This window comes from Natator depressus, chromosome 4 (genome assembly GCF_965152275.1).
Source record: "Natator depressus isolate rNatDep1 chromosome 4, rNatDep2.hap1, whole genome shotgun sequence".
NCBI classification, from domain to species: Eukaryota; Metazoa; Chordata; order Testudines; family Cheloniidae; genus Natator; species Natator depressus.
This window is the reverse complement of record NC_134237.1, coordinates 9,796,956-9,815,445: the sequence shown is the minus strand read 5'-3', so window position 1 is coordinate 9,815,445 and position 18,490 is coordinate 9,796,956. Positions and strand designations below refer to the sequence as shown.

General features: G+C 43.5%; 1 protein-coding gene across 3 annotated transcripts in view; it reads left to right on the top strand.

Moving 5' to 3' along the window:
- Positions 1–173: 173 nt before the first annotated feature.
- Positions 174–18,490, top strand: part of SLC20A2 (solute carrier family 20 member 2) — a 72,292-nt gene continuing 53,975 nt past the window's right edge. For all 3 annotated transcript variants that reach the window (XR_012639214.1, XM_074950359.1, XM_074950354.1), the window contains exon 1: positions 174–295. The gene's annotated coding sequence lies outside the window, so the exon portion shown is untranslated. The remainder of the gene's footprint in view (positions 296–18,490) is intronic.

The window sequence follows — 18,490 nt, the reverse complement described above, 5'->3', positions numbered from 1 at the left end:
GCGGCTGGGGCCGGCCTGCCGGGGGCGAGAGGGGTCAGTCCGAGTTTCCTCATGCGGAGCCGGGGAGGGCGGGAAGGAAACGCCCCCGCGGGAGGCAGCGGCCCGCTCAGGCCCCTGCGGCGCGCCCCGGCACCCCTAGCAGACGCGCGCACTCCTGGGTCGGCGGTCCCCCCGCCCCGAAGTGACGCTGGGCCCGTGACCTCACGTCCCTCCGCGCTTCCGCATCCGGTTCGCGCGCGCTGCGGCAGCTGTTGGTGCTTCGCCGAGCGCGAGGCTGGAAGGCGCCGGCTGGGCGGTAAGTAGGAGCTGCCGCGCGCGCGGCGCGGCCCCTCCCCCCGGCTGTGTGTCCGGCCCTGGGCCTGCCTCCCGCGGGCGGGGCTGGAGGCAGGCTCCCCGGGCGGAGGTTACCGCCGCTCCTTCGCCGGCGGAGCGGGCCGGTCCCCGCTCGGCTCGGGGGCGCGATGGGCTGCCCCAGCCCGGCCCTCACGAGCGCTCGCTGCCGGGGCGGCTGGGCCCCGCCTGGCGCCACAACTCCCCCTCCCCCTCAGATCCCACGAAACTCTAGTCTGGGCGCCAGGCCCCCTGCCAGGCCGGTACCGGCCGCGGCGAGAGGCTGTGGGGCCCTCGCGCTTCGGAGGGGGGGAGGGGGTACGGAGCGAAGGAGGCTGCGCGGTAAGAGGAGCAGCGGGAAGGGGGGGGGCACCCCCAGGTACAAGGTACAAATGCCCTGGCTGGGCCATGCCGCCGGCCCCCGGCCAGGACAACGCGCCGCGCCGGGGGCTCAAACCAGCGGCTGGCGCGCCGCCGAGGCGGCCCCGGGTTGCCCCGGAGCCAGAGCGGTTGTTTCAAAGATTTTCCTCCTGGACCGGCCGCGTCCAGGGGCAGGGGCGGCTCGTAGCGAGCACAACGCTCCCCGCAGCGGCTTCGGCCAGGGCCAAGGCTGTTAGCGGGGCAGGATTCAGTCCGGGTAATCGTGCCAAACCCTAGCTTCTATTGACACCCCCCGGGAGGGATTGTGCCGAAAGCAAACACCGGCCCACTAACCTGGAAACTTTTTTTTTTTTCCTTAAGTGAAGAATGTAGTTAGTTAATTCATGCAGGCAGAATTAGGGAAACTAAATTTTTTACCCTGATTATGGAGATGGTTCAGTTTAGGGCAGGTCTGCAGAACAGAGAGAGGTCAGCCCAAGTACAATGCTTGAGGCTGTGAAAAACGTCATGCCCTGTGTAATGTAAGTAAGCCAGTAGAGAGAAGAATTCTTTCGATCTGTCGCAGGGGTGGGCAAGCTTTTTGGCCTGAGGGCCACATCTGGGAATAGAAATTGTGTCCTGGGCTTTGAATGCTCACCAAGTGGGGGAGGAGTGCGGGCTCTGGGGTGGGAATGAGGAGTTTGGGGTGTAGGATGGTGCTCTGGGCTGGGACTGAGGGGTTGGGAGGGGGATCAGGGCTGGGGCAGGGAGTTGGGGCATGGGGAGAGACTCAGGGGTGCAGGCTCCAGGCGGCGCTTACCTCAAATAGCTCCCAGAAGCAGCAGCATGTCCCTTTTCCAGCTCCTACACAGAGGCGCGGCCAGGTGCCTCTGCAGGCTGCCCTGTCCACAGGCACCGCCCCTGCAGCTCCCATTGGTGTGCTGGAGGGGGTCATTGGAGCACATAGGAGCCAGAGCGGGGCCATGCGGCTGCTTCCGGGATCTGCATGGAGTGTCCCCGACCCTGCTCCCTGGCTGCAACACCAGAGTCGGGCAAGCACCAGATCCCACTCCCCAGCAGAAGCTTGAGGACCGGGCTTAAAATGGCCCGCGGGCCATAGTTTGCCCACCCCAGATCAATAATCACCTCTCAGAGAGATGGATTTACTACAGCAATAGAAGAACCCCTTCCATCGCTATAGTAAATGTCTATGCTACAGTGGCACATCTGCAGCGTTTCTAGTGTAGATTTACCCTTAGTCCATGTGACACCAATAGAAAAGAACAAATGCAAGTAAAATATAAATGGAAATTAGGAGGACTAAGAGGAAGCTTGAAGGGCAAGCATCTAAAGAGTTACAAACAAGAAATTATTTAAAAAGCAAGATCATCTAGAAACAAGAAGCCTGTGAGAATTGTTATGTTCAATGAACTTCCAAAGAGTAAAGGGAGCTATTAAGAGGAAACGGACATTGTGGAGAACTAATGATTCTTTGCATCAGGCTTCATCACAGACCTACCCCAGGCCTATGATTTTTAGGCATTAAAGTTGAGATACTGTCAGAGACTGACATGTCAAAAGAGGAGATACTGGAAAAACAGCAACAAGTTACTAGGACGGGATGATATATAACCAGTAGTTCTGAAGGTATTTAAGTATAAAGTGCTTAGCTGTTAATGAAAATGTGCAATCTCTCATTAAAATCAGTCCCTGTATCAGAAGACTGGATGGGTAGGAAATGCAGTCCCTATCTAAAACAAATGCTAGGGACGATCACAGGAATTAAAATTTCTTTAATGGACAGTTAATTCCATCATTTTCCAATTTGGGGATTCTTGCGCCTTCCTTTGCGGTATCTGATACTATTAGGCAGGATATCAATCTGACCCATTATTTGCAGTTTGTAAAATGTTTGTAAAATGGTGGTCAAAGCTATTTGCACTTTATAAATCTTTGTCTAAATCAGTGTGTAGTGTGATTGACTGTGCATAGACCTTGTCTGCATTCACACTGAATCTGTGTTAGTAAGAACAGGCTATCCACTAGTTCAGGCATTCCCAAACAGATGTGTGTATATCATTGGTGGTACATGAATTTGATGTTCTATCAGCTCACTTCACAACAATTTTTAAGAAGGTAGTATATGAACCAGTGAAGTTTGGGAACAGCTGCTAGTTGATTACCATGGCCTTATAATACAGTTTATGGAAATATGGCAGTCTTGACATAACCTTTTAAATATAATCTTACTAGAAACTTAAATCTCATCTAAAATATTGTACCTATTAGTATTACTAGTAACATGTCCGTTACCTTAACTGAAATAAATCAGGGGAAAATAGTTTTTTCCACTTTGTACACTCTGTTTCCCATGGAGTCTCGTCAGTTTCTCCTGTTTGTAGTTTTTCCACATAACAGGAGATACAAGTTTTAAATAATCAAAAATGTTGTTGTTGGGAGGGGTTTTTTTTTTTTCTTTTTTGTTGGGGGGGGGGCGGGTTGCCAGGGAGCCTGGGCAGATCAGAGTTAACCAAAATAATTTTTGCTTTTTGTGAAATTGACGAGTTTCAATTTGTCCCTTTAAAGATGGCTCTTGCCAAGTTCCTAGTTCCAGTGTGAGTGTAGACAGGCTAGTAGAGAAGTTGCTTTCTTTCCTACTTGAGGAAAAGGGGAAAAAAGGGACAAAGAGGTGTATTGGTTCTTTTGGGCTTGCAAAATTAATGTAGCGGAAACAACCAAAATGACTATCCTTTAGTTGGTAGTAATGTTACATGGGCAGGCAATAGTTAAGTGTCCATCATATTGTGTACAATCCAGTAAATGAATCCAAATACTTCATCCAGTGGGTCCACAGATGGTTCTTTTTAATACCCCTCCAGAAGATGACTCAACTTCACACAAGCAGAGAGTTCTGAATATTCCTTTTCTGTACAATACATACCTCACATTAATGGAAATTGGAAAAGGTCCTGATGGTTCATGACTGGATTTCAGAAGTTTCACACTGTCATCAGTGAAAAGAACTGGCTTACAGACTGAGAAATAAGATGTTGAATCCTTGAGTAAATGCTTTCATTTTCTGGATTTGTTTTAAGTTATAAAAAATACTGTTTGGAAAACTGGAGTCCCTTTCATGGTACTCACTAGTCTGTAAAATGGAAGTGCATCTATGTCTATCAACAATCTCTAATACTCCTTGTGTATTTATTTTAATAAAACATTAAAAAAATCTTTCCAATTTAATAATCAAAATTACCTTTCTGTGTACAGTAGCTAAAAATTTTCCAAGTTTCTGCTGAACTGAGCTGGAAGCAATTGTGAAATGTTCAGAAATTCTGAAATAGTATGAAGCTGTGTTTGTTTTCATGGAATCAGGGTACAGATATTAAAGCAGATTGGGTTTAGCTCTTACGACCTTTACTTTGAAGAGCCAAGATAGTTTGATTATTTTAAGATGGAGCAAGAAGAGAAATCTTGTTGTCCAGAATACATATATTTTACAGTAAAGAAATCACTTCTTGTAGTGGCTTTTGAAGAATGGTGCTTGAACCATGAATGAGAGAGAAGTGATTATATTTTTTTCCCCTCTGTTGGGTAATACTGTATTAAATTACAGCAAATCGTTCACTACATCATTTGGTTTCTGTATTATATTTAATGTTGCGTGATAGTTTGGGGTAGATGTGAGTGAGAGTACTGTTCTAAGCTTAACAATGCAGACAAAACAGCCAGCATGCAACTTTTAAACATGTACAATTTAGATTATACATTTGTAAGATGTCTTTAACATTTACCAGTTAATTGTCAATATTGACTATGTGAAAAAAGTAGTTACTTTCCTGGTAGCAAAGAGCTATACCAACAAAGTGACTTACGTAACATTGCAGCGTCTGGTGTTGAAATGATTAATCAAATTTCCTGAATCAATTCATAATAGCTTGACTAATAAGAACATACAGGGAGTCTCATTACTAATCTTCCTGTTGACTTTATTCTTACTAGATTATTGGATCTTGTTGGACAGGACCTATTTGTGATCTTTTAAAACTATGTGCCAGGTTTCACATAAGCTGCATTTGTTTTGGGGAATGTTACATAGAGACGGATCATTACATTTCCTGTTAGATTGCTCAGCCCTATTTAAAAAGATGTTATGGAATCTAGATAGAAGTAGTTCTGTATAATCACAGAAAGTGTGTAAAGGAGAGCTTTCATAGTCTGGTTTAGTTCAACTGTAAAATTGATGTTTCAGGGTTATGGCTGCAAATGTTTTTAACTTTTTGCTTTTGCACACAACTCTAGGGTTTTTTAAGAAGTGATACTGTCAGTCTGAGAATATTGAATTAAATGCTAAAAGTAACAGAGCTAAGGAAAATGATGTACTACTTAACAAGTGTAGTGCTTTCCGCCTTTAAAGTACTTTATAAACATTAACTAGTTTCTGTAAATTACAGGTCAGATTTTTAAAGTTGTTCAGCATCCAGCAGCTCTCGCTGCTCTCCAGGGGAATTGTTAGGTGCTGAGGCTCTTGAAAAAATGGCCACTTAATTAGATGCCTAAATAGAAGCTGTTAGGTGCAAGGTTTTTTTGAAAATTAGGTCCTATAATCTTAACTATCCTTGGGAGGGGGAGAGATAGCTCAGTGGTTTGAGCATTGGCCTGCTAAACCGAGGGTTGTGAGTTCAGTCCTTGAGGGGGCCATTTAGGTATCTGGGGTAAAAATTGGGGATTGGTCCTGCTTCAAGCAGGGGGTTGGACTAGATGACCTCCTGAGGTCCCTTCCAACCCTAACCTTCTATGATCCTAACTTAAGCACTTCTGTTGTTTGAGTGGTAAAAAATAATCTTTTGGTCATAACTAAAATATAGGGAGGTTTTGCTTAGTATTGTGCATACCTAAATTCTGCCGGCAGAGTTTATAAATTTAATGAAGCTGCAAATGTGGTTCTTAGGAGTCACACATTTGTATTTTTTGTGAGCACAATCATATTGGAAACCTTGCAGGAACTCTAAGTTTTCTAATGAACTCTGCCAGTTACAATAATTGAAATATGCCCCCTCCTACACACACACACGCATATTTCAGGCTTTGCTAAAATTAATAGGGTCACATCCTCAGCCTGGTGTAAATTGGCATATCTCCATTGAAATCAATGGAGCTATGCCAGTTTACACCTAATGAGAAATGTAATGTAACCTAATGAGCAAGTTAAAGAAGTATGGGCTGGATGAATGCACTATAAGGTGGGTAGGAAGTTGGCTAGATTGTCGGGCTCAACGGGTAGTGATCAATGGCTCCATGTCTAGTTGGCAGCCGATGTCAAGTGGAGTGCCCCAGGGGTCGGTCCTGGGGCCGGTTTTGTTCAATATCTTCATAAATGATCTGGAGGATGGTGTGGATTGCACTCTCAGCAAATTTGCGGATGATACTAAACTAGGAGGAGTGGTAGATACGCTGGAGGGCAGGGATAGGATACAGAGGGCCCTAGACAAATTGGAGGATTGGGCCAAAAGAAATCTGATGAGGTTCAATAAGGATAAGTGCAGGGTCCTGCACTTAGGATGGAAGAATCCCATGCACCGATACAGACTAGGGACCGAATGGCTAGGCAGCAGTTCTGCAGAAAAGGACCTAGGGGTTACAGTGGACGAGAAGCTGGATATGAGTCAGCAGTGTGCCCTTGTTGCCAAGAAGGCCAATGGCATTTTGGGATGTATAAGTAGGGGCATAGCGAGCAGATCGAGGGACGTGATCGTTCCCCTCTATTCGACATTGGTGAGGCCTCATCTGGAGTACTGTGTCCAGTTTTGGGCCCCACACTACAAGAAGGATGTGGATAAATTGGAGAGAGTCCAGCGAAGGGCAACAAAAATGATTAGGGGTCTGGAACACATGACTTATGAGGAGAGGAGGGAACTGGGAATGTTTAGTCTGCGGAAGAGAAGAATGAGGGGGGATTTGATAGCTGCTTTCAACTACCTGAGAGGTGGTTCCAGAGAGGATGGTTCTAGACTATTCTCAGTGGTAGAAGAGGACAGGACAAGGAGTAATGGTCTCAAGTTGCAGTGGGGGAGGTTTAGGTTGGATATTAGGAAAAACTTTTTCACTAGGAAGGTGGTGAAACACTGGAATGCGTTACCTAGGGAGGTGGTAGAATCTCCTTCCTTAGAAGTTTTTAAGGTCAGGCTTGACAAAGCCCTGGCTGGGATGATTTGATTGGGGATTGGTCCTGCTTTGAGCAGGGGGTTGGACTAGATGACCTCCTGAGGTCCCTTCCAACCCTGATATTCTATGATTCTGTGTAGGACTGGAAGGGACTTTGAGAGGTCATTGCGTCTAGCCCCCTGTGTTGAGACAGGGCCAAGTAAACTTAGACCACCTCTGACAGGAGTTTGTCCAATCTGTTCTTCAAACTTCCCATGATGGGGATTCCACAACCTCCTTTGGCAGAGTTTAACTACCCTTATAGTTAGAAAGTTTTTCCTAATATCTAACCTAAATCTCCCTTCCTGTAGATCAAGCTTTTTACTTCTTGTTCTACCTTCAGTGGATGTGGAGAACAATTGATCGCTATCTTCTTTATAACAGCCCTTAATATATTTGAAGTCTGTTGTAAGGTGATTGGTCCCCCCCTTAGTCATCTTTTCACAAAACTAAACATGCTCAGTTGTTGTTTTTACTTTTCCTCATAGGTCACATTTTCTAAACCTTGTTGCTCTCCTCTGGGCTCTCTAGTTTGTCCACATGTTTTCTGAAGTATGGTGCCCAGAATTGGAGACAGCTGAGGCCTCACCAGTGCTGAGCAGAGTAAGGCAATTACCTCCCAGGTCTGATGTTTGACATTTGTCTTAATACACCCCAGAGCCTTTTTCTCAGCTACCTCACATGGTTAACTCGTATTCTATTTGTGATCCACTATAACCCCCAAATCCTTTTCAGCAGAACTACCATTTAGCTGGTTATTCCCCATTTCGTTGTTATGCATTTGATTTTTCCTTCCTAAGTGTAGTACTTTGCACATATTGGATTTCATCTTGTTGATTTCAGACACATTTTCTAATTTGTCAGGATTGTTTTGAATTCTAATCATGTTCTCCAAAGTGCTTGCAGTCTCACCCAGATGGGTGTCATCCACAGATTTTATAAGTGTACTCTCCACTCCATTATCCAAGCCATTAACGTAGTGGTTCTCAACTCTGGTCCACCTCTTGTTCAGGGAAAGTGTCTGGCGGGCCAGGCCAGTTTGTTTACCTGCCGCGTCCGCAGGTTTGGCCGATCGCGGCTCCCACTGGCCGCGGTTCGCCGCTTCAGGCCAATGGGGGCTGCAGGAAAAGGCGGCCAGCACATCCCTCGGCCCACGTTGCTTCCCGCAGCCCCCATTGACCTGGAGCGGCGAACCGCGGCCAGTGGGAGCCACGATCGGCCGAACCTGCAGACGCGGCAGGTAAACAAACCGACCCGGCCTCCCAGGGGCTATCCCTGAACAAGTGGTGGACCAGAGTTGAGAACCACTGCATTAATGAAAACACTGAATAGTACCAGACCCACTACTGACTCCTGCAGGACCCCATTAGATATGCTGTCCCAGTTTGACAGTGAACCATTGATTTATTTCTTGAGTACAATCTTTCAAGCACATGTGCACCCACTGTATAGTAATTTCTAGACCACGCTTCGTTAGTTTGTTTATGAGAATGTCATGTGGGACTGTGTCAAAAGCCATACAAAAATCCTGGTGTGGCACAGGAGCTCCAGGGCATGGTGCTTATCAGATGCTAAACTCTGTCAGAACTTGGTTTTAAGACTCCACGTGATACATTGTAAGAACCACAGAAGAAACCTCTGCATGACTTACATTGCCCAACAACACTAGAAGCTCTGAAAGTGGGAAGACAATCCTGATAGGATCACAGCCCATCATGCTGAACAGTACTCTCTCACAGTTTACTTGTACTCCCGTCTACATCCATCTATTGTCTCTTGTTTTATACTTAGATTGTAAGCTCTTTGGGACAGGGATTGTTTTTATTCTGTGTTTTTACAGCACCTAGCACGGTGGGGTCCTGGTCCATAACTGGGGCTCCTAGGCACTAAGAAATACAAATAAATAATATTAATGACGCCTTCAGCCCAGGATGCCTTGTGTGGAAGGCCTTAAATTGTAACCTTAAATTATTTAGTCATGGTGATTCCTTTTGACACTGTTATGAATCTTTTTATAACTCGGTAATTTTACTTACATGTATATATGAATGGGCAGGATTGACCAGAAGCCCAGCTGATTGTGCTGGGCTCCAGTGTGCTCCCCTTCTGAAGCAGCCTAATTTTGTGTGTTCAGTAGGGAGGCTTGTCATGGTCTCATGACTCTCTGCTTCCTGAAGCATGACTCCCTCTTTTAAAATTCCACTGAGGTAAAGAGTGCCATAGCCATGGGGCAAGATACAATTGCATGCCCCCACTCAGGTGAATATGCTGCTGCTCAACCCCTGTGCAGGGGAAAGTTGAAGAGTTTGCCACTGCTTACCTTCCTCATGTGAGAGAATAAGACTCTATCTCTACATGCCTTCTACCGGGGGGCGGGGGGGGGGGGAAGTAACTTTTGTTGGAGGGAAACACAGGAGTATTAGCTCACTTCTATCTTTGGCCCAATGCACTGTAAGAACAGTAGTGTAAGAAGACCTGGCTACAAGACTGACCACTCCAGGTCTCAGTTTGGTCATGCCAGTAGTTTGAGGAAATGAGTAAAAGACTACTCTGTCCACATTACATATTGGACTGTGTTTTAACCATGGTAGGAGGTGCCCTTATGTTGTAACCTGGTTCCCTGACATGGTGGTTCTTTGACTGAAGATGTAGTCTTTGATGTGGACATGAGACAGCTGCTGTTTAGGAAGAGAAGGCTCAGTGCCTCGGACTCATGAGAATGGAGGTAAGATCATCTGCTTTCCAGTCCCACTCTACAAGTGGTATAAAGTGTAGGGTGTTTCCTGGAGTCACCTGCAGATGCTGAAATGCTGCGCAAACACTCCTTCCTACCTTTCTGCGGACTCCCTCTCATTTGGGAGGGATGGTGAAGGGGAAGGCACTGAAAGCTTAATGGTACTGCTGGCAGAGCTACTGAAGCCTAGGGCAGGTGTCTGATGGAGGTTGTGGAGGGAGGAAGATTTTGCTGCTGCTCCAGCAGAGGGTGTAAGGAAGGAAAAGATCCTGATACCAACAGTAGAAAAGAATGAAGGGCTTTGGCTGCTGTGAGATGGGGGAATCAAAAATGCTGTTTCCCACAGTGGGCGAAAAGTTGGGGGAGCATTTAGCCAGCCAGTAGGGAGTGTTATCAATCTTTATGAAGGGTATTAGGCAAGGCAAAGGGCTAGAATCTAGGTTTTTTTAAAGAATGAAAGCTTACCTCTTCATTTGACCTTTGTGTGGAATGCGTAAAATTGAGGGTGTTACTATAGTTTAATAAAAATAATTCCAAATTCCAAGACTAACAGACTTGGCAAATAGTCAAAGGAACCAATCTTGAATTAGAAAAACAATAAACCAAATTTTAAATTTCTGAGGCAAGCCCTTTTTATTAATTTAAGATATGCAGTGGCAAAACCTGGTAGCCTTTTCAAAACTGAAAAACCTCCCGTTTTTCAAATACTTATCCAGCATTCTTGTCAATTACACCCCCACATCCCTTTTAAAAAAAAAAAAAAAAAAACTCCTCCTCCGTGGCAGAGATCTATGAATGACACATTTTAGGAGGATTGGTTTAGCACTGGTGAAATCTGAAGAGGGTTGATTTAAACTGGTAGGGTTTAGTGCAATTGAAGCGATAGAAGCAAAATCAACTTTGTGTATATAAATACAAACTTAGATTCTGCATAAACGTATGCTTAACTGTACACATGGGTAGTCTCATCAAGGTGCTGACTAGGGCCCCAGTCCTGCACACACAGATGTACCTAATTGTACACGTGGGACTACATTCATGTGTAAAATAAAGCATGTGCATAAGTGTTGGCAGGGTCAGCACCTATATAGTCAGCAACTGTATAGACTGATTACCCCTTTCCACAGATCGTTAGTGATGGTTTTTAAAATACAGCACTCAACATTTGTAATCCTAGAGACATTTTTTTTTTGTAATGCAGAATAGAAAGTTATCTTTAGAGAGAACTGAACACCAAATGGATGTACTGCTTACTAAAATATCGCCTGTATCATTCGGAAAGAATAGCCTGTAATATGTTTTTGACTGACACTGTGGGGTGTGAAGTCTAAATTCCTGCATAGAAAGATGTACACTGGTTGTGCAAGGGAGTTCCATGTGATCATTTTATTTACGGCATGTTTCTCAGATGTCTTTCCATGAATAGAGCAGCTGTTACGAACTTTAACCAGCATGGAGCTCTGAGTGCGTTTAGCCTACTCCCTTTTACTATATTCAGATATTGCTGTAGGCCATGATGAACAATTTCAGAATTAGTTTGTGACACTAGTTTTATGAAATCAAGCAGTAGCTTAGCCTTAGTAAATACATTTTATGGACATCAGATAGAAAACTTAAGCATAAAAAGGGCATATTTTTTGTAGCTCAACTTCAATGGAAAATTTAGATTAGGAACACAAGTTGGGAGCTGATATAAGCCTCCCACATCCATTTCTTTAGTGTTTAAGATGAAGAAAGGATGGGGCGGGAAGAAGAGGAGGGCTTAGATTGTTTTTGGGGGTGGGAAGAGAAGGGGGTTCTTGACTGTCTTTAGCTATGCTCTTCACCCACGTCTCCCATGTTAAACAGCAGTGGAGCCACTAAATAAACTTGCAGGGATTTTCCTTCTTTTGGTAATGAGCTGTGCATTGTTAGAAGTTGATGCATGGGCAAGACTTTGAAAAATTTATGTCCATAACTGTTCTAATTGATACATTTACATGACCTATATGTGGAAGATGGATTTTTTATTCTGATTTAGGTAAATATAGAGTGTAAGAAATACAGCTTTTGTCTAACACACCTTATTGAAAATTGTAGCAGCTAAAGCTACCTCTCCTATGTGTTGCAACAGATTTCCTTATCCTGACTCTGTTTCTGCAAATACCAAAGTTTTAGCATTCTAAGTCCATTAATGACCTAAAACTGATGAACCAGTGTTGCTCTTACTGCTCCTAAGAGTATCTCTGCCACAGCTGACAGCAGCAGAGCTCTCCATCACTATTGTTATTCTGCTTTGACAATAGCAATGTCCTGAGGGCCCAACACTAAACTTCTCTGCTTGAATTTCAGCTATTGTGGATGAGGTTATGGGGTCTGGGAGCAGCACTATGCTACAACCTGTGAATTGGACCTTTGTTCCTCTTGGTTTGGGAAGGGCAGTGGGGAAGGGCCAGGACTATTATTGATTATTCCTTGCAACCTGTTGGTCTTCCTGGCAGGAGGGAAAGGAGGACAAGGGGCAAGTGTTTTTAAGGAAGGTATTTTAAGGTTGTTTCTCTAGAAACCAACTCTTGATACTGATACACAAAGTGGGGGAAGCTAGAAGGTGAACTTATGAGTGGATCCAGAGGGAGAAGCAATTGGTTGAATACATGCCTCATAAATTTGGGCATCAGGTTCTTCTGGATTGAGAGTGAGAGGAATTATATTTCACTCTACCCCAGTTTGTGTTACTAGTCCTTGATAGAGCTAAAGTGATTTAGGATGATCTGTTACTCGGTTAAAGATGTTGGAAAAGAAGGGAAATGTGCCTAAATCCAGTGTCCTCTGTTAAAGTTTGAGTGGGCTGTTTATGTATAAACCAGTGTCTTATGCTCACCTGGAAGATGGTGTTCAGGCAGGGTCACCCCATCCAAAAATATACAGCAGAAATTTGGGGCTTCAGTGGTGGATGATGGAAAATTATTAGAGGCATGGAGAGACTTTGAATGAAGAATGGGAATAGAGAAGGTAAATAGCATCACCTGTTGTCCCACTACAAGAACAAGAGGACATTCAATTAAATTGAAAAGCAGTACATTAAAAACCTTGATATACAGTGCGTACTCATGCCACATGATGTTATTGAAGCCAAAAGCTTAGTGAGTTTCCAAGGAAGATTGGACATTTATATAGATAATGAGAACACTCAGAGTTATATTAAATAGGATTAAAAATAAATTAGGGATATAAACCTTCATACTAACTGATGAGGTTGGGAAGGAATTTCTCCTGTGGGAAAATTACATCATTGTTCACTATAGAATTTCTTGCATCTTCCTCTGAAGCATCTGGTACTGGTCACAGTCAGAGCCAGGATTATAGACTAGACAGACCACAGACTTGATCTGATATGGCAGTTCTTGTGATCAGCTATGATGGATAGAGTTCCCATGGGAGGGATTGAGAGGGGTCCTTTGAAGTTTTACAAGACAAGCTACTGCACACAGTGGGCTCAGTTTTCTATATATTTTTTTTAATGAAAAATGACAGCTTTTGTTGAAGTGGTATTAAAAGAAAGGGTCCAGAGGACTATCTGCCTTCTTGGTAATACTAACCGCTTATATAATTATGGAGCCCAGGATTACTCTATGCACTACTGCAATACAAGCATGTAATATAACACATGTACAAAGAACTAGGATCTTGTATAAGCAGGCTGCTCTTTGCAGACTAGTTTTCTCAAGGCTATCGAGAAATACAAGAACACACCCTTGTTGTTTGAAGTACACGTTGACTTTAAAGGGTGTTCTGTCCAACATTAGGGATTTCAGAAAGGGCAGAAGAGAAAAGGGGTTACTCTTTTGATGGTCAGAGTAAGGCAGAGCACACTAATAGAGCTAATAGTTCCAGCAGTTTTTTACTGAGCTAGAGGATCCACCTGGCAGTATTGGCACAACAATGAGGGTTGAAGTTGGTCTCAGCCCTCTAGTAAGTAAATTTTTTTCCCTTCCTTGAAAAAAATCATTAAAGGTCTTCAGTGGTCTGAGCTTCAAGGTAGCGGACAGAGTTTGATTCTTCTTATATATTTGCAAAAAGAAAAGGAGTACTTGTGGCACCTTAGAGACTAACCAATTTATTTGAGCATAAGCTTTCGTGAGCTACAGCTCACTTCATCGGATGCATAAAGCGGAGAACACAGTGAGGAGATTTATATACACACAGACCATGAAAAAATGGGTGTTTATCATACACATTGTAAGGAGAGTGATCACTTAAGATGAGCTATTACCAGCAGGAGAGTGGGGTGGGGGGAGAGAAAACCTTTCGAAGTGATAATCAAGGTGGGCCATTTCCAGCACATTTCCAGGAGTTAACAAGAACGTCTGAGAAACAGTGGGGGGGAGGAGGAATAAACAAGAGGAAATAGTTTTACTTTGTATAATGACTCAACCACTCCCAGTCTCTATTCAAGCCTAAGTTAATTGTATCCAATTTGCACATTAATTCCAATTCAGCAGTCTCTCGTTGGAGTCTGTTTTCGAAGCTTTTTTGTTGAAGAATAGTCACTTTTAGATCAGAAATCGAGTGACCAGAGAGATTGAAGTGTTCTCCGACTGGATTATGAATGTTATAATTCTTGTCGGAGAACACTTCAATCTCTCTGGTCACTCGATTTCTGATCTAAAAGTGACTATTTTTCAACAAAAAAGCTTCGAAAACAGACTCCAACGAGAGACTGCTGAATTGGAATTAATGTGCAAATTGGATACAATTAACTTAGGCTTGAATAGAGACTGGGAGTGGTTGAGTCATTATACAAAGTAAAACTATTTCCTCTTGTTTATTCCTCTTCCCCCCCACTGTTTCTCAGACGTTCTTGTTAACTCCTGGAAATGTGCTGGAAATGGTCCACCTTGATTATCACTTCGAAAGGTTTTCTCTCCCCCCACCCCACTCTCCTGCTGGTAATAGCTCATCTTAAGTGATCACTCTCCTTACAATGTGTATGATAAACACCCATTTTTTCATGGTCTGTGTGTATATAAATCTCCTCACTGTGTTCTCCGCTTTATGCATCCGATGAAGTGAGCTGTAGCTCACGAAAGCTTATGCTCAAATAAATTGGTTAGTCTCTAAGGTGCCACAAGTACTCCTTTTCCTTTTGCGAATACAGACTAACACGGCTGCTACTCTGAAACCTTATATATTTGGGCTCAGCTATTCCAAGATCCTTAGATACTTCCTATGGGGGTCTTTCCACATATAGTGTTCAAAAAATGTACTTAGATATCCTGTACTCTCTATACATGCATGTGTGTGTGTGCGCGCACAGAGACCTGTGTCCATTGAGATTCTTGGGTACAGACAGACATACCGGTGTCCACTGAGACAGGAGAAGATGGCAATTTAAAAAAACAATACTTTAATTAGATCAGTTTTGTAAGCAATTTATTCCTGGTGCAAAAAAAAGAATAGGACGTGTGTGTGACTAATGGCCGTTATAAAACTGAGAGATACCAGTTTCTCCCATTATGCAAATTATGTATCATGCTGGAAGATCCATGTTTTAAGGTACACCCTGATGCAGGAAGACTGGCTGGTGAGGTTAGACCTCAGGAAAGTGCACCTCTCAGTCCAGTGGTGAAAATTCCTGTTTGTCTGCCTCTGCTCTGTGGCATTCTGCTAAACTCCTGAACTCTGTGGTAGCCCTCTTCTCAGTCAGCATGTTACTTGAGATGGCATGCTGGTCGAGGCACAGAACTTGAGGATTGGTTGTTTTCACAAGTCTGTTTGAAGAAAACAACTCTGGATAGCCTGAGATTCTTGAGAAATCCACAGAAATGATGCATGCTCTGTGCTCAGCAAATATATTTCTATGTGGGTACTTATATGGCCCTCAACACTGTAATACCTGAGCACTTGGGATTTATTGTGATTTTCCTCTAGCAGATTCTCAAATGACTCCTGGAAAGGACACTGAGGACAGATCATAAGGTTTTTTTCTGTATCCATTCAAGCATTAGTCCCAAGCCACATTCATCTACTGTAATCTACAAGGCTCAAAGCACAAGCCCTCTGGTGATAGAGAGTGAGAACCCATCTCTATGTTCATCCCTTCTTGCTAGAGGTGTAAGAGGAACTGGCACGATTGCTCTGTCATTTGGAGCAGGTTGAAGGATGTTAATTATGCAGTCTGTTGTGGGGCAAAGTGTCCCTGTGTGGCTAGAATGCTATCATTAAATAGATTAAAGAGGGAAGGAGGGATTTGTATTTAATCTCAGAAGGTTAGACTCATGGGAGTTGGAATTTAAGGAATTTGGGATGGCAACTGATAAGGTGGAATGTGTTGTGGTTCTCCTGGGAAGGGATTTTGGTGCTGATGTGTGTTTAAAGATGACCTTCCCCCTGGTAGGGACAGATGGAATTGTTTTAGTGTCTGTTCTGTTCTCTGTGAAAGAATTAGAGAGCAGTTTTGGGTAACTGCTCCTCTGCCTTAAAGGGGTTTGTGTCTGGGGACGTTGCAGAGTTCTGTCCTGTCACCCACACAAATTCACTGTCTATGTGAGACAGTGAGGCACTTTGGGTTAGGGTGTCTGCAGTCTCTCGGTGACTCATTGCTATGCTTTCTTCTCATTGGACTTGGAAAGTGCTGCAGTCTGGTTGGTCTCAGGACTTGGATGAGAGTAAACCAGCTGAGATAAAACTGAGGGTTATGTTGGTAGATCGGGGGAACTACTAGCAAAAAGATCAGAAGCCTGCAACACTTATTTTGGGATGTGGACTTCACCAGAGTAATACAATCCTTTGTAACCTCATGGTTACATTACTCTAAGGTCAGTGGAACACATGCCTGGGTGGCAGTTACGTATTTGTTTTGCACCAGTGTCTTACAAGATACAAATATCAGAATGCTGTGCCCTGGAACTCTGGAACCCCTAGAAGACAGGCTTAGAAGGAGAAAATACAGTGGGCAAACCTAGAGGAAAGATTTGCATTTTGGGGGGTGTAATATGTTTTCCACCGTGATTGTGGCATAGAACTCTAGATCTCCTGGGGGGTCCTGCAGATGGAATCTAGATAGAAAGAACTTAAATCTCCTTCAGCAGTGGATGGGTCGGCAATTTCTTTTAGCGGAACTGGCTGCTGGAGATTATATCCAGAGGCTTTGGCAATAGATCCCATCCTCCAGGGCATGTAAGGATAGCATAAGCTTTCCTCCCATTCACCATATTATCATGGACAGAGGCTCAAATGAAGAGATTATACTGTTGACCCCAATGCTGGCAGTATTGGAACTCTCTGGTCTTGAAATAAAAATCCTTTTTCCTAAAAGGACCTCAAATCAAAGTTAGGATTTTATTAAAGACACAGAGGAAAGTTGTTGTGCATCCTTCTTTTTTTTCACCCCTGTGATGTTTCCTATTTTGCTTCTTGAGATACAGGTCTCATGATGAGGAGCTTCTTGGAAATGGAAGTCTGTTGGATGAGTCGGAATGAAGAAGAGTCACAAATTTAAGAAGTTGGCTCAAGTTTTCATTGCAGGCACTGGATGTTTCTGAGACCAAGCCCTGTGAGAAGAGCATGGGCAAAGAAGAGGGAAATGTAGATCCAGTCTTTATAGGAGGAAGCAGGGACGGCAGGATCTGAGAGAGGACGTGCCACATACAGCACATAACTTTTTTTTTTTTTGTTCTTCTCCTTCATCCATGAACTATAACACTTCTTGTTTCTCTGTTCTGGAAATGTGAAAAAATAGATCTCATCTGTGTCTTTAATACAACCCTGACTTTCTTTTGAATTCACTCTTAGAAAAGTATGAGTTCGTTGCACTTAGATTTTTCTTGATGATTGGATAGCTGCTTCTTTGTATTTTGGAAACAGATTTTCTTTTTATAGGAACATATTGAATTCCCAGAGAAGTTTTCAGCGTGTACCAGTTACAGAACATGGCATAGCCGGGCTCTGCTTATATTTAACAAAGCAACTTGTAATACAAAATATTATAAATGTGCATTTAAATCTGAGGAAAAAACTCCAGTCCCCTCTCATTCTATTTGCCCCGAGATATATTTACTTTATAAAATGTTCCTGTCCTGTACTCTAGGTGCCTGTCAATATCAAATAAACTTTAAAAAAAATTGAACTGGATATCAATCTTCCCAAAACGTTCAGCCCGAAAGAACTAGAAACTTTTACTTTCCAACTTCTCTTCTCCTCAAATCCCTGTTCCTCTTCAAGCTCCTGGGGAAACAGGATAAGCTTGGCCATGTGCTGCGTAGGCCAATGGACGTTGGCTTTGCATGACCAAAGGTTAAAGGCATGTTCCAGAGTTGAGTGTTCTTCACTGAGCAGAGCTTGTGATCAGCTTCTTCCCATCTAAATCATGGGACTGTTTGCTGAGGCACTTGGACTGATTCCAATAGCCACAGTATGAGGCAGGGTGAGAGGTGATCTAAAGTAGCCAGGGCCCAAATCATACAGGGATTTAGAAGTTGAAACCATCACCTTGAATTGCACCTCAAAATGAATTGGGAAGCCCTTGGAGATCATGGTGCACGGGTATGATGTGAAGTACTGCTAAGTACTTTGGCCAAGCTGTTCAAAAATTACCTAAAGTTTGGGTCTTGAATAAATAGTGATTTTCAAAAGTCAGAATGGCCAGCAACTCCCATTGATGTTAGTGGGGAGCTGTTGGGTGTTCAGGACTTCTGAAAGTCAGGTTACTTATTCAGAAGCGTAACTTTAGGTTCTTATTTTTTAACATCTTGGCCCCTGTATCCATCTCCAAATAACAGCTAGCCATGTTCTGCACTACCCGAGTGATTTTCAAGCTACACATGATATTGCCTAATGTGTTATGATCATGTAATTATACCTCATTGTTTATAATCAGTATGT